The 11458-nt window shown below is 43.2% G+C and overlaps 1 protein-coding gene across 1 annotated transcript in view; it reads right to left on the bottom strand.

Moving 5' to 3' along the window:
• Positions 1–11458, bottom strand: part of GBE1 (1,4-alpha-glucan branching enzyme 1) — a gene marked incomplete at its 5' end in the record, with an annotated part of 443948 nt that overhangs the window by 334881 nt on the left and 97609 nt on the right. The window lies entirely within an intron of this gene.

The raw sequence follows: 11458 nt of genomic DNA on the forward strand, positions 1-11458 counted from the left end.
CACACACACACACACACACACACAAACCCAGCACATCCACACCCTCCTCACAGAGGGATAGCCACCCACAAACCACACCCAACACACAATATATGAGAGTAAGACTATTTTTGAGCTATTATGCACTCACTTCACTACACTACATAAGCACATGTAAATCAGAACAAAAGTATTTTTTAAAATAAAATTAAAAAAGCGTTATAGTAGATGTTTGATTCTTAGTATATGATTTAGTTTTTTTTCTGGTCCCAGGATGGCAACCTTCCCCTTCCTTGCCCCCCCACCCCCAAGAGGAGTACTTCCAGAGGCAAGTGGAGGGACTTATGGTGGTAAAGGTCAGGAATTAGGGGCAGGACTTCTAGAGCCAAGATGGTGACCAAGGGGTGGGGCAACTATCAAGGGGCAGGGCTACCCTTGCAGCTCTCGACAGCTCATAACTCATTAAGCAGTCCTCCAGGTTAAATAATTGCTAACCCCTTGGTTACAGCCATGCAAGTTGCATTATGGATGTCTGAAAAGCCATACGACTTAATAAACCTGAGCTGTACCTTAACTGATAACCAGAAATGTGAACTGCATGCTAGCTTAAGCATTGTATCCTGGTTAATGAACTGTGAACCTGGCACTAGGGGTACCTTTCCCCCCCCCCCCCACAATGTATTTATTGCAGAAGAAATATCTACCAAAAACATCCTTAGTGTTAACTAAGATTATCTTCTCATCACCACACTGCTATCCCAATACAGTAAAAGTAGTAGTGTTTATAAAAATGTATCGTCTTCATTTTCAAAACAGAAAGCAAGTTTTGGCAAATATGATTTATGCCGACATTAAAAATAGGGTGCTAAAGAATTCTCAGAGCTGAATTAAGTTATTGCATAAATGCACATAGTAAGAAGAATAAGTGTAAACTGTTAAATGTTGAAATGGTTGAAATAAAGCATTGCATGCTTCAATGATTGTTTGAATAGGGTAGCAAGCTCCTTTCTTCCACTGACAACTTGGTTTTGAAAATGCTTGCTTAATTCAGGACAACACGTAATAAAAGGAGCACGTTGAAAGAGGAACTGCTGCATGCTTCTCCAAAAACCATGAATGCTTAAACTAGAATTGTCTATGCTTACTTTGGAACAATATTCTGAAAATGATATGCTCCCCCCCCCCTTCTGAAAACTAGATTTCTGTTCAATCACTTTTCCAATGTTCAGAGAAAACACTGTGCCTTTCAAAATGGATCAATTACTCGTGCTGTGAACTGTTCTCAGATCTCATCTCAGTAGATGAAATATTTCTGGCCATGGAACCATGCCATTTGTCACACATGGTCTTGTGAAACAAAAATTAAACCAAAAAACAAACAAAAAAACCCCCCACACTTTTGTTCTGTGCCTTGTTGGACTTCTGAAGGCAAGCAATTCAGCAAAGTAAAAATTGCACCAAATCAGGAAAGAATTTATTCTGGATACTGCTAATTTAGGAGGGAAGAAATCTTTCAACATGTCAGAAGAAGCTAGGAGCTGAAGAGGGCCCCCTAATTCCTTCTCACAAGTGCTACTATAGAGGGAAATCTTTATCACTTGTAGATAAGGATTCACCAGGGAACATATGTTTTATTGCTAGAAAGAACACTGTTAGAGTAAGGGAATTCCAGGGGCAAGTAATTCTCAAGTGTGCCAGGAGAGTGCATGTCACTTGTCTTTGTAGCAGCAGAGGCAATTCAGATGCTGAGAAATGAAAAGTTTGCCAAATTGGTACCATATATTTTTAGCGAAATGGGCTTGGTACTGCATGAGCCAATACCAAAAGAGTTCAAGTCCAGTTATGGAGCTTCAGTAGCTGTTGATAAATATCTAGTCCTTAGATACTGTTTTACATCAGTACTGCATTATTTCAGAGTCCAAAGATTTAAAGTGTCATCTTTGCTACCTCTTTTGAGCCCTGGTTTTTTAGTCTTCTACTCAGGTAAAAAGAAGTAGTATACTTGGAACCGGAACTGGAGCTCACTTTTCTTCTACAGGCAACAAGAGAACAGGCTGCTTCTGCAGTGGCTTACCAGTAGTGTTAGATTTCTAGGATCAGATCTGAGTTCTCTTCTATCTTGAGGTCCTGATCCAATTTATTTAATAGGTGAAGTTTTGGGGATGTTACTAGGTGATGTCTTTACATGCTGGAGTTTTTGAGGTTTGGGGGTGGGGGGGTTGGACAGATTCAGCAACTCTCTCCTGAATTTCTTTGGAACCAGGCATTCCCATCAATGCCTTCTCAAGGAGGTAAAGTTTCAATTAGACTATGTGATGCTCTTTACAACTTTGATTTGTATATATATATTTTTTTCTGGTTAGAGATGATATGGCTCTCCCCTAAGATATAAAAACAAAACAAAAACACCCCCCATTCCCCCCATAAAAAACCTCCACACTTGGTACATCCATAAGTCTTTCTGTGAATTACCCATCTTCAATATGGAGAAGATTAAAAAACTCTTGAAGCAAATTCAGCCATGGAGCTAAAAAACACTATGACTGGTTTTTACATAAGTTCTACATAACTTAACTTCTCTTTCCTATATAATGAGCTTTAGAGGGGTGACTTTAAAATGAAACTCTTCAGAAAACAACAACTGCAATCAATATTGTATGAGCTGTGACAAGTTAAATTTCATTAAGGATGCCGAGGTTATTCTGACTTTCTACCAAGGAGCAGTGAGAAAGCTCTTTGTTGTTGGGATGCCTCACCCCATTTCCCCCGTGCATTAGGGGTTAAAAAAAAAGGAAAAAGTGAGGACATGCAAGATGCATGAGGAGTCCCTAATTATGATGCTGCTGAAAACACTCTAAACTCTTATGTGAAGGTTTGTGTCCACCAGATGAGGGATCAACATTTTACAGAGATGAGATTCTAACTCAAAACACTCGTGAATTTTCCTTACCAACATACTGATTTTCTCTTTAAACATCATGGGGTACAGTCACTTCTAAAGCTAACGAAGTTCTCAACAAGAATTTGGACTTCTAAACCAAAGTCTACAACAGAAACTCAATTCCATGGTTACTCTCATGTAGATCAGGAAGTAAAAGCATCATATACCCCACGTGTACAATCATACTTAAAACTGTATGCATTTTGAAATATCTACCAACTGTCATTAAACATCTGTAGTTCAAGATGTATTTGAATCAATAAAATTTTTCCTTTAAAAAGACTGTGGTATGACAGAACAAATCTGGTTTGTTAATTATATAAACAAAGTAATAAGTTGAGAGAGCTATAAGAAAGGAGCTATTAAAAATGAGACGTCCAAAGTCATTACTCAAAGTTGAAAATGGCTTGTTTGGGGCCTTTTAAAACCAGACAAGCACCTGCACCTTTGATTTTTTCACTCCTTTGACCAATTTGCCACACTTCAGGATGTGTTCAAGGTCCCTAGACAAGGGGTAGGCAGTTGTTACGTGGCCCGCTGGCTGAAATAAGTTTCAGTGAGCTGTCGATGGCCCAACACAAATACCTTTCAGAAGATATCATTTTGACAAATTATAGATAAAGACAAATCATATACTAAAAATAAAACATCTACTATATTGTATTTTAATTTTATTTAAACGTTCTGATTTGTTTTGTTGAGTAGTGTATATAGAGGCAAATGCATAATAGCTCAAAATAAAGTCTTACTCTTGTATATTGTGCGGGGGTGGGGGTAGGTATACACGTGTGTGGGGGACTGCCCACATACTAGGTCCCAGGAGCCAGCTGGGAATGGGGGAAGGCGGCAGGGCAGGAGGCACATGCAGCATAGCTTGCCTAGGCAAGGTACGAGTACAGGTACAATCACCTCCTCCCTCCTGGCCTGTGGCTGCCCCCACGGTGCTCTACATGTGGCTAAACCCTGCCTGCTTCCACCAATGGCAGCCCATGCCATGGTTCTGCTACACCCCGTCCCCACCCTTGACCAGTGTGCACAGCTTACCAGCAGGGCTGCTCCCAGCTGCAGCCACCTTGGTACTACTAAGCTCCCCCGCCTCCAGAGGCTACTCTTCCTCCTGCCCCTGCTGTGCCACTCCAGGCAGCATGGGGAGGCCATGGGGACATGTGTGGGGCACCACATGCACAGCCATGCAGGGGGGAGGCTACAGCCAGGCATCTCCTGCCTCAGTCCACGGGGCTCCGGCTCCAAGCTACCTTCCACCCACTCAGCCGCTCACAGGAGGCTGATTTAAAAAAAAAAAAAAAAAAAAAAAAAAAAAAATCGCACTGGGCAGGCAGTGTGCGTTGAAAGCAGCCAGGAGCTGAAACTGGAGCCCTGTGCACCGAGGCAGAAGCCATCCAGCTGCAGCTTTCCTCCTCTGCCCAGCATGCATCCCCATGGCTTCCCTGCATTACCTGCTGCCCAGAGTGGCAGGAGGAGAAGGATGACGAGAAGGAAGAGGCACTGGAGGCAGGAAGAGCTGAACAGTGTCTGGGTGGTTGCAACTAGGCGTAGCCCCACTGGGAAGCTGTGCGTGCTAGCTGGGCCCAGAGGCAGGGTGGTGCTGGCTCATGGGCACAGGGCAGGGCTTGGCCATATGTGGAGCACCACAGGGACAGCCAGGCCTGATATAAATCAACTGGCAGGCACCTGCCCACAGGCTGGATCCAATCAGTTGGTAGGCCATATCCAGCCCATAGGCCATATTTTGCTCACCCCTGTCCTAGACACTGGTTTTGAATCACCTAGAATTTCTCCCTTATACTTGTAGTCACATCTATCTTTCTTGGTGTCTATAGACATATACTTGATTTGTTCTGTGTTTAAGAACAGCTTGTGTGGCAAGTCAAATCAGCTGGTTAAGTCTCTCTTGCCACAGGAGCACCAGACAGTTTAAGAAAGTTTGTCAGTTATGGTCAGTTCAGTTTATTGAACAGGACTCATCATTTTTAAACTGTAGCATCAAAACAAATTTTAATCCATCCCTTCATTAAGTAGCCCATTTTAGGATCATATGAGAAATAATGAGACAACTATGGCACTTATGGAAGAGAACTAACTCCCCATATCAGTTTGGATTGGATAAAAATTGGTCCATAACACAACTGTTGAAAAAAGTCATGACACTTAGCTGGTGTCTAGGCAAACCATGGTGCAGCACACACAGGCATACCAGTGAGGTAAAAGGAGAAGAGAGGCACCTAATGATGCTCCCTTTTGTTAAGCTAGTTTTCTATTCATCAATTCATACAGATTTACAACTCCGTGACATATTTCCAAGAATATTGCAGTTATCAGTCAAACCCCCTCCATCCCCCGCTAAATAAATTAGGGACACCACAGCTGTCCCACACATACCAGAACAAACTCCTTTTCTTATCAGATGCAAGGCATTTGCCTTCTACTTACTGAGCCATTAAGGTCTAACTGGTCACATTGCCAGGTAGCTACCTCGTCCAACAGTTAACACAACAACTTTCCCTCTAAATCGCCAATTCCCACAGTGGGTACTACAGCACAACACCCTCCTATGCAAAGAGGTAAATGGTCTGCTGCTCTTTCTGCAACCTGCAACTGCCCCTGCAGTGCCTGCAGCTGCTCCTCTGAGGGCTGTTGTCGCTACTGTTGCCTTCCCCACTCACCCCAATCCTGCAGCCACTGTGCTGGCCCTTGAAAAGCCAGGGTGGCACAACAGGGTGAGGTCCTGTGCCCACAGCCCTGACGTGGTAACAGAGAGATCAGCAATTCTCTATATTTTTAGCCTCAAGGCCCCCCGCTCCATATCTTTTCTGAATGTAGATCTATTGGGGGGGGGGGGGGGGAAATCATATACTCCATATCTTTTCAGGTGTAAGAGAACAGCATGCCATCAATTTTAATCCAGAATGGCAGGTACTGGTAGTTCAGCAAAGGTAACATTGTGCATTAGGGAGTATTTGAAGTCTCCTTTGCTTAGTAGTCTACATAGGAAAGGTCTACCACCTTAAATGCTGCAGTGTAAACTAAATATACACTGTAAGGACAATTCTACCGCATAAGTGTGTTTACAGATTATTTATCTAAAGAAAAGGGAATAAAACTAAACAGGGATTAAAGCTGTCATTAAATAATTATAACTATATTCATGTTAAGGATAGAACTGCTTTTTTTGTTAAGGAAAAAGCAAAAGTTACATCATACCCCTACATGTCATTTATGCAGGTACGAACACCTGCGTTCAGCCCAAGCCTAAAGCTCAACACCAATCCAAACATAGCCTCTTAGCTATAAATTTGATTAGTAACATTTACCAGCAAAGATGGGTGCCTTTAGAAAGGAAAGAAAAGGCTGGATTTCAATATGCAGAGCGACATTCCCTCCTCCAAAAATAAATAAATAAAAAGCTCAAATCTCATTAAGTTGGTAGATCAGGGAATGAAGTTGAGTACGGGAGGATGGGATAGGGAAGAACAAAAAGGAAAAAGAAGGATTGGGCCATGTAAATTCAGAAACATCATATTTGTGACTGTGTTACATTAAAAAAACCCCAAAAACTTTGTAATAAATTCAGTTCATTACACCCAAGCTATGAGTAATCTGTGATGGAATGAGTCAGTAATTGTTTCTGTTATTTCTTGGCTCACCTCCCCAACATGCTAAGACTGCAACAGTTATAGGTACAGCCACAGTTTATATTTGACTCAATGAAGACCTAACTGTCTGTATCAGCAGACAAACAGCAATAACTTCAGTGGGAACATGAGATTGCAGGCAAGAACTAATACAGGTCTCAGGGATGGGTGTAAGCAGAAAAATGCCATAGATATACAACATTATACTCATCACTTCAGGTTTGCTCCTGCTCCTTCTGCAGATCAAAAAGGGACAGAAATACAAAGCAAAAACCAGTGTAGTAAAGAAAACAAAAAAGCGGTGCTCAACCTACAGCTTGTGGGCCAGAACCGGCCCCCAAGGTGACTGGATCACCCAACCCATGGTACAGCAGATAAGCAAGCAGCAGCTCAAAATGGCATAGCGTCCCCTTCCCTGCCCTAAGCTATATACTGCTGATCCCCTCCACAGGCCTCCCTGCTGGTCCCCTTCCTACATAAGGCACTGCTTATTTTCTCCCTCCACCATTGCCTATGGCAGGCACTGTTTAACATAACCTCTCTTCCTCTCCCCCAGCCCCAAGGGGAAAGTGGTGGCCCATGGTGGGCTGCCCAACCCAAAGCTTTAAAAGACTGAAGTCTATGGCATTAGAGCATGACAAATAAATAGCAAAATTTACCCACCACCTACTAATTTAATCACAGAATAGTTACCAGTGGAAAAGAGAAACCATTCACATGCAGCACAATGGGGGCACATCTTTAGCTGCCACTGCAATATGATCACTGACTCCAGTCTTTGCATACACTGGCATACCACATCAGCAGGGAGATCATGTTTTCATTTGCATTCAGCCACTGCTTTATTTGTTTTAGTCTATTTGCTCTTTCCTCCCTTTACACACCCTCTGCTTGTCTACACAGGAAGTTAATGAAAACTAATTAAAACTGTAATGTTTGCAAGATAAAGTGCATTAAACTCCCTTGTGGATGCTCATTACTTTTGAATGAGAATGTCTACATAGGGTTTAATGCACTATTTCAAGCACATTAACAAAACTTTTTTTTAAGTTAATTCATCTCAACTCCCTATGTAGACAGGCCCCCACATTCTATTCAGGTTGGGGCATATAACCAACAGCGTTCCAGAAATATAATGTATGAGGCGTGAGATAAATGTTCAGTGAATTTGCTTTAGAAGCAGCAAAGGTCGATGTCTGGTGTTTATAAAGATCCACCCACTGAAGGAGCCTGTCATTTTAAAGATTTTAAAAGGGCAATTCACTCATTTCTGAGATTATGGTCTAAGAACAACTGTGGGTGGCTGAACTTGAATTTCCTAAAGCTTTGCTTATACTAGGAAAGTTAGTAAGCAACTGTTTAACCTGTCCTCCTTCTCTGATCTATCCATTGGAATGAACCTGCAATATTTTAACATCTCTGCAGGTGATCTCCATTAATAACCTGCAGACAGTACCAATCTGAAGTCAAAGTGAAGATAAAGAGTTCAGTATTTGCATATTTAGGACATGGTTTACTCTATAAGATTACAGCCATTTCAATTTTTATATAGTTTTTGTTCTGATTTTTTTCCAAGTTATAGTGCCTTATGAGCTCTTCTGGACTGTTGTTTAATATCAGACTCAAAATCAGAAAACATCAGAACAGAAGTATCTTGCGCCAAATGCAATTCTGAAGTTGTATTTGCTTTAATGCAAGAAAGGAGACCAAATAGTCTTCCTTCCACATATAAGCAGGCTTTTCATGTACATACTGAAGCTAAAAGTGGTAGAAGAAATGGAAATAAATACTAGAAAAAGCTTGTGAATGAAGCATTTAAACTTCTAGTAGCTTTATTTGCTGAACAAAATAAAGTATTTCTGGGTAAAATAAGGTTTTCCTTTGTCTTTTAAACTAAAGAGCCAACACAAGAGTTTGATAGGGTCTGGAGGTACTACACAAGGGAAAGAATTAATGGACATAGGTAGATCCTATAGATGGTAAAATGCTTTTTAATACCCATTTCTGCAACAGAAGTGTGTACACTGAATTTTCTGACATTAAACACACATTACTTAGATAGCAGGGAATTTTATCACATCTAAAAAAACCTTAATGTCTTTATGGTACCCCTATACACACAATCAGATTATCCCTGTTGCCATTTCAGCCTTCAAGGAAGAGCTATTCCTTCAAGACTCATCTCACCTTTCACCTTGAGGAAAATCCTAATCATGTGTACCGATTCATTAGCAAGATACAGAATTAAAAATAAATGAGATCGCAACACTGTTCAAGAGGATGGAGAGGTAGGTCATCCACATTATGCTCTACTCCCCAAGATTACCTCATGTTTAATGAACATATCATTAAAGGCCCTCCAATGCTCCTGGATGACGATGACGACAAAAGTCTCAAGGTAGCTATGGGGGACAAGCCTGGCTTGATATATAGCTACCCAACCTAAAATGACATCTCTTCACCAACAAACTAACTCTTACTCTCACCAAGCCACCAGGTCTTGCTCCAGATGCAGAAGTTAGATTTACCCCCACACCAATACAGATCACATCACCACTGAACCAAGCAACACATCATGGGCTCATTCACCTGCTCTTTCATCAACATCATATGCCCTAAAGTATCCTTCTGCTACCTACACTGGATAGATGGGGCAATCACAATTTAAAAGCTTGAATGGACATTGATTTTATATAGGTCCCAGAAAGATACAAAAGCCAGATACAAAGATACAAACTCTATAAAAGTGAGGGCGAGAACTTGAACATGAAAATGAAATTGCAGAACAAGAAGAACCATCCAGAGACTGGACTGTGTTGAGTATAGTCTCAAACAAGACTTTGACAATTATCCCATTACAGGTTTTATAACCCCTATGTTTCTCAAAAAGGTTCAATTTTATTTATCCCCTTTGATCACTTCAATTTACCTTCCTCTCTCAGCAGTGCCCTTCCTGATTCTCCCCTTTACATTGAGTTATATTTAAATAACCTTACTCCTTTCCATTTAGTACCCCTCCTCTCTGCAAGTTTATTCACAGCATCTGACAAAGCAGGCTATAGCTTATAAAAGCTCATGCCATTTTGAATAAGTCAAGTCAATAGGTGCCTTCTAAGATGCTGTAACAGTCACAAAAATAGGGGCCCTGCTCAAGCCAGACTAAGCAATCCCAGCCAAGTCTTACATGCTCTTGAAAGTTTCCAAGGATGGAGTTTCCACAACTCCTATCAAGCCTGTTCCAAAGCTTGACCGGCCTCATAGTCAAGAAGTCCTTCCCAACAGTCCACCTAAAATTTCCCCTTATGCAAGCTCTTAGTCCTGTCCCCTATGACCACAGAGAAAAGCCCATTTCCATCCTCTCTGTGATGTGGAACAGCATCACACCCAGGACTGACCCCTGGGAAACCCTACTTGACACCTCTTCCCAACTAGACATTGAGCCATTGACGACTGCTAGTTCCCACCCCCACGCCCCATTCCTTCAGGTGGCCCTCACACCCAACTCACAGCCTCCAGGGCTACATGGCCAGAGACCTGGGTCCTCATCCCCCTGACCCTACCCCCCAGCAATGCCAGAGCCCCGACTGCTGCTTGTGGGAGCCGGTGGCTGTTGTGGCCGGAGCGGAATGGGGAGCCTGTCTCCCCCTCCCCTGAGGGTGGCATTGCTGGAGAAGAGCCCATAGGGAGGGGAAGTGGGGCGGATATGGGCTGGCAGCTTCTGGGGGCCTGTAAGGCCCAGCAGGTGGGATCTGGTGCAGGGCACGGAGCGGAGGCTTGGTGCCACCTCCAGGAGCCCCGCTCTACCATGGTAAGTTACCCTTTGCGTGCCCAGCAGCAGCAGGGTGCACTACTCTGCAGTGTCACCCCTGATGCTACCAGGTAGGCAGGGGGTACCTTGCCATGGTGGTTCAGGGCTCCTGGTGGAGGCACTTGGCCTCCTTGCCCCACTCTGCCCTGGCGGGCCGGATCCCACCCACTGGACTGTGGAGGCCCCAGGGGGAGGACAGCAGGGTATGCACGCCCTGCCCCCATGCCTCCTAGGGGTACATGCAGTGACAGGGAGCCAGCTCCCCTGCTGCCACCTGGGCAAGCTGCTCTGTCTTGCTCCCCAGGCAGGCCCTGTGGCCATGTGTTTCCACCATGGCCCTGGGCCTCAAGCCCCAGGTCCTAGGCACTGCCCTGGCTGGGCAGCGCTCCCAGGCCCAGCCCTGCCCATTCCCTCCCTCACTATGAGGGCCTTCCCATCCTCCCCCCACCCAACTTGCCTGCAGGGAGCTGCAGGAACTGCTCTCCACATGTACGTGCCAGCCAGGCAATGTGTGCACATGCACATAGGAGCCCTGTTTTCTGTGTTTTTCTCCTTTAAAAGGAGAAAATACGCTTTTTCTCCTTAAAAAAGGGAAATCCTTATTTTTCCGTGGTGAATGGAAGACCTGGATCCCTGGTGATCAGGAACAGGAATCCAGTTTTCACTAAGAGCAAGTCATGCCTGACTGACTTGATATCCTTCTATGATAAAAGCAACAGGAATTGTGAATTGGGAGAGAGTAGTAGAAGTAATATACTTTGACTTTAGCACATCTTCTGATGCAGTCTCTCAAAATGTTCTCATTAAATATCAGGGCTGCTCAGCACCACTAAGCAGGCGTGGAGGGGGACAGCTGAAGCTTGAAGGGGGTAGGGAAGTTCCAATTTTCCATGATAACACAAAAAAAAAAAAAAATCAAATGCCAAAATCTATAGTTATTTAGAATTTTGCTTATTACAGTGATTGAGTCATAGGTAAGCTTCCAGGTTACTTGAAAACTGTAAATATCAATAAAACAGTCATATACAGATACATTTCATTTTAAAATTAGGGAAAACACACAGATTTGGGGGGCTT

Source organism: Gavialis gangeticus, unplaced genomic scaffold (assembly GCF_001723915.1).
Source record: "Gavialis gangeticus isolate Ggan-Ray unplaced genomic scaffold, GavGan_comp1, whole genome shotgun sequence".
Taxonomy (NCBI): Eukaryota; Metazoa; Chordata; order Crocodylia; family Gavialidae; genus Gavialis; species Gavialis gangeticus.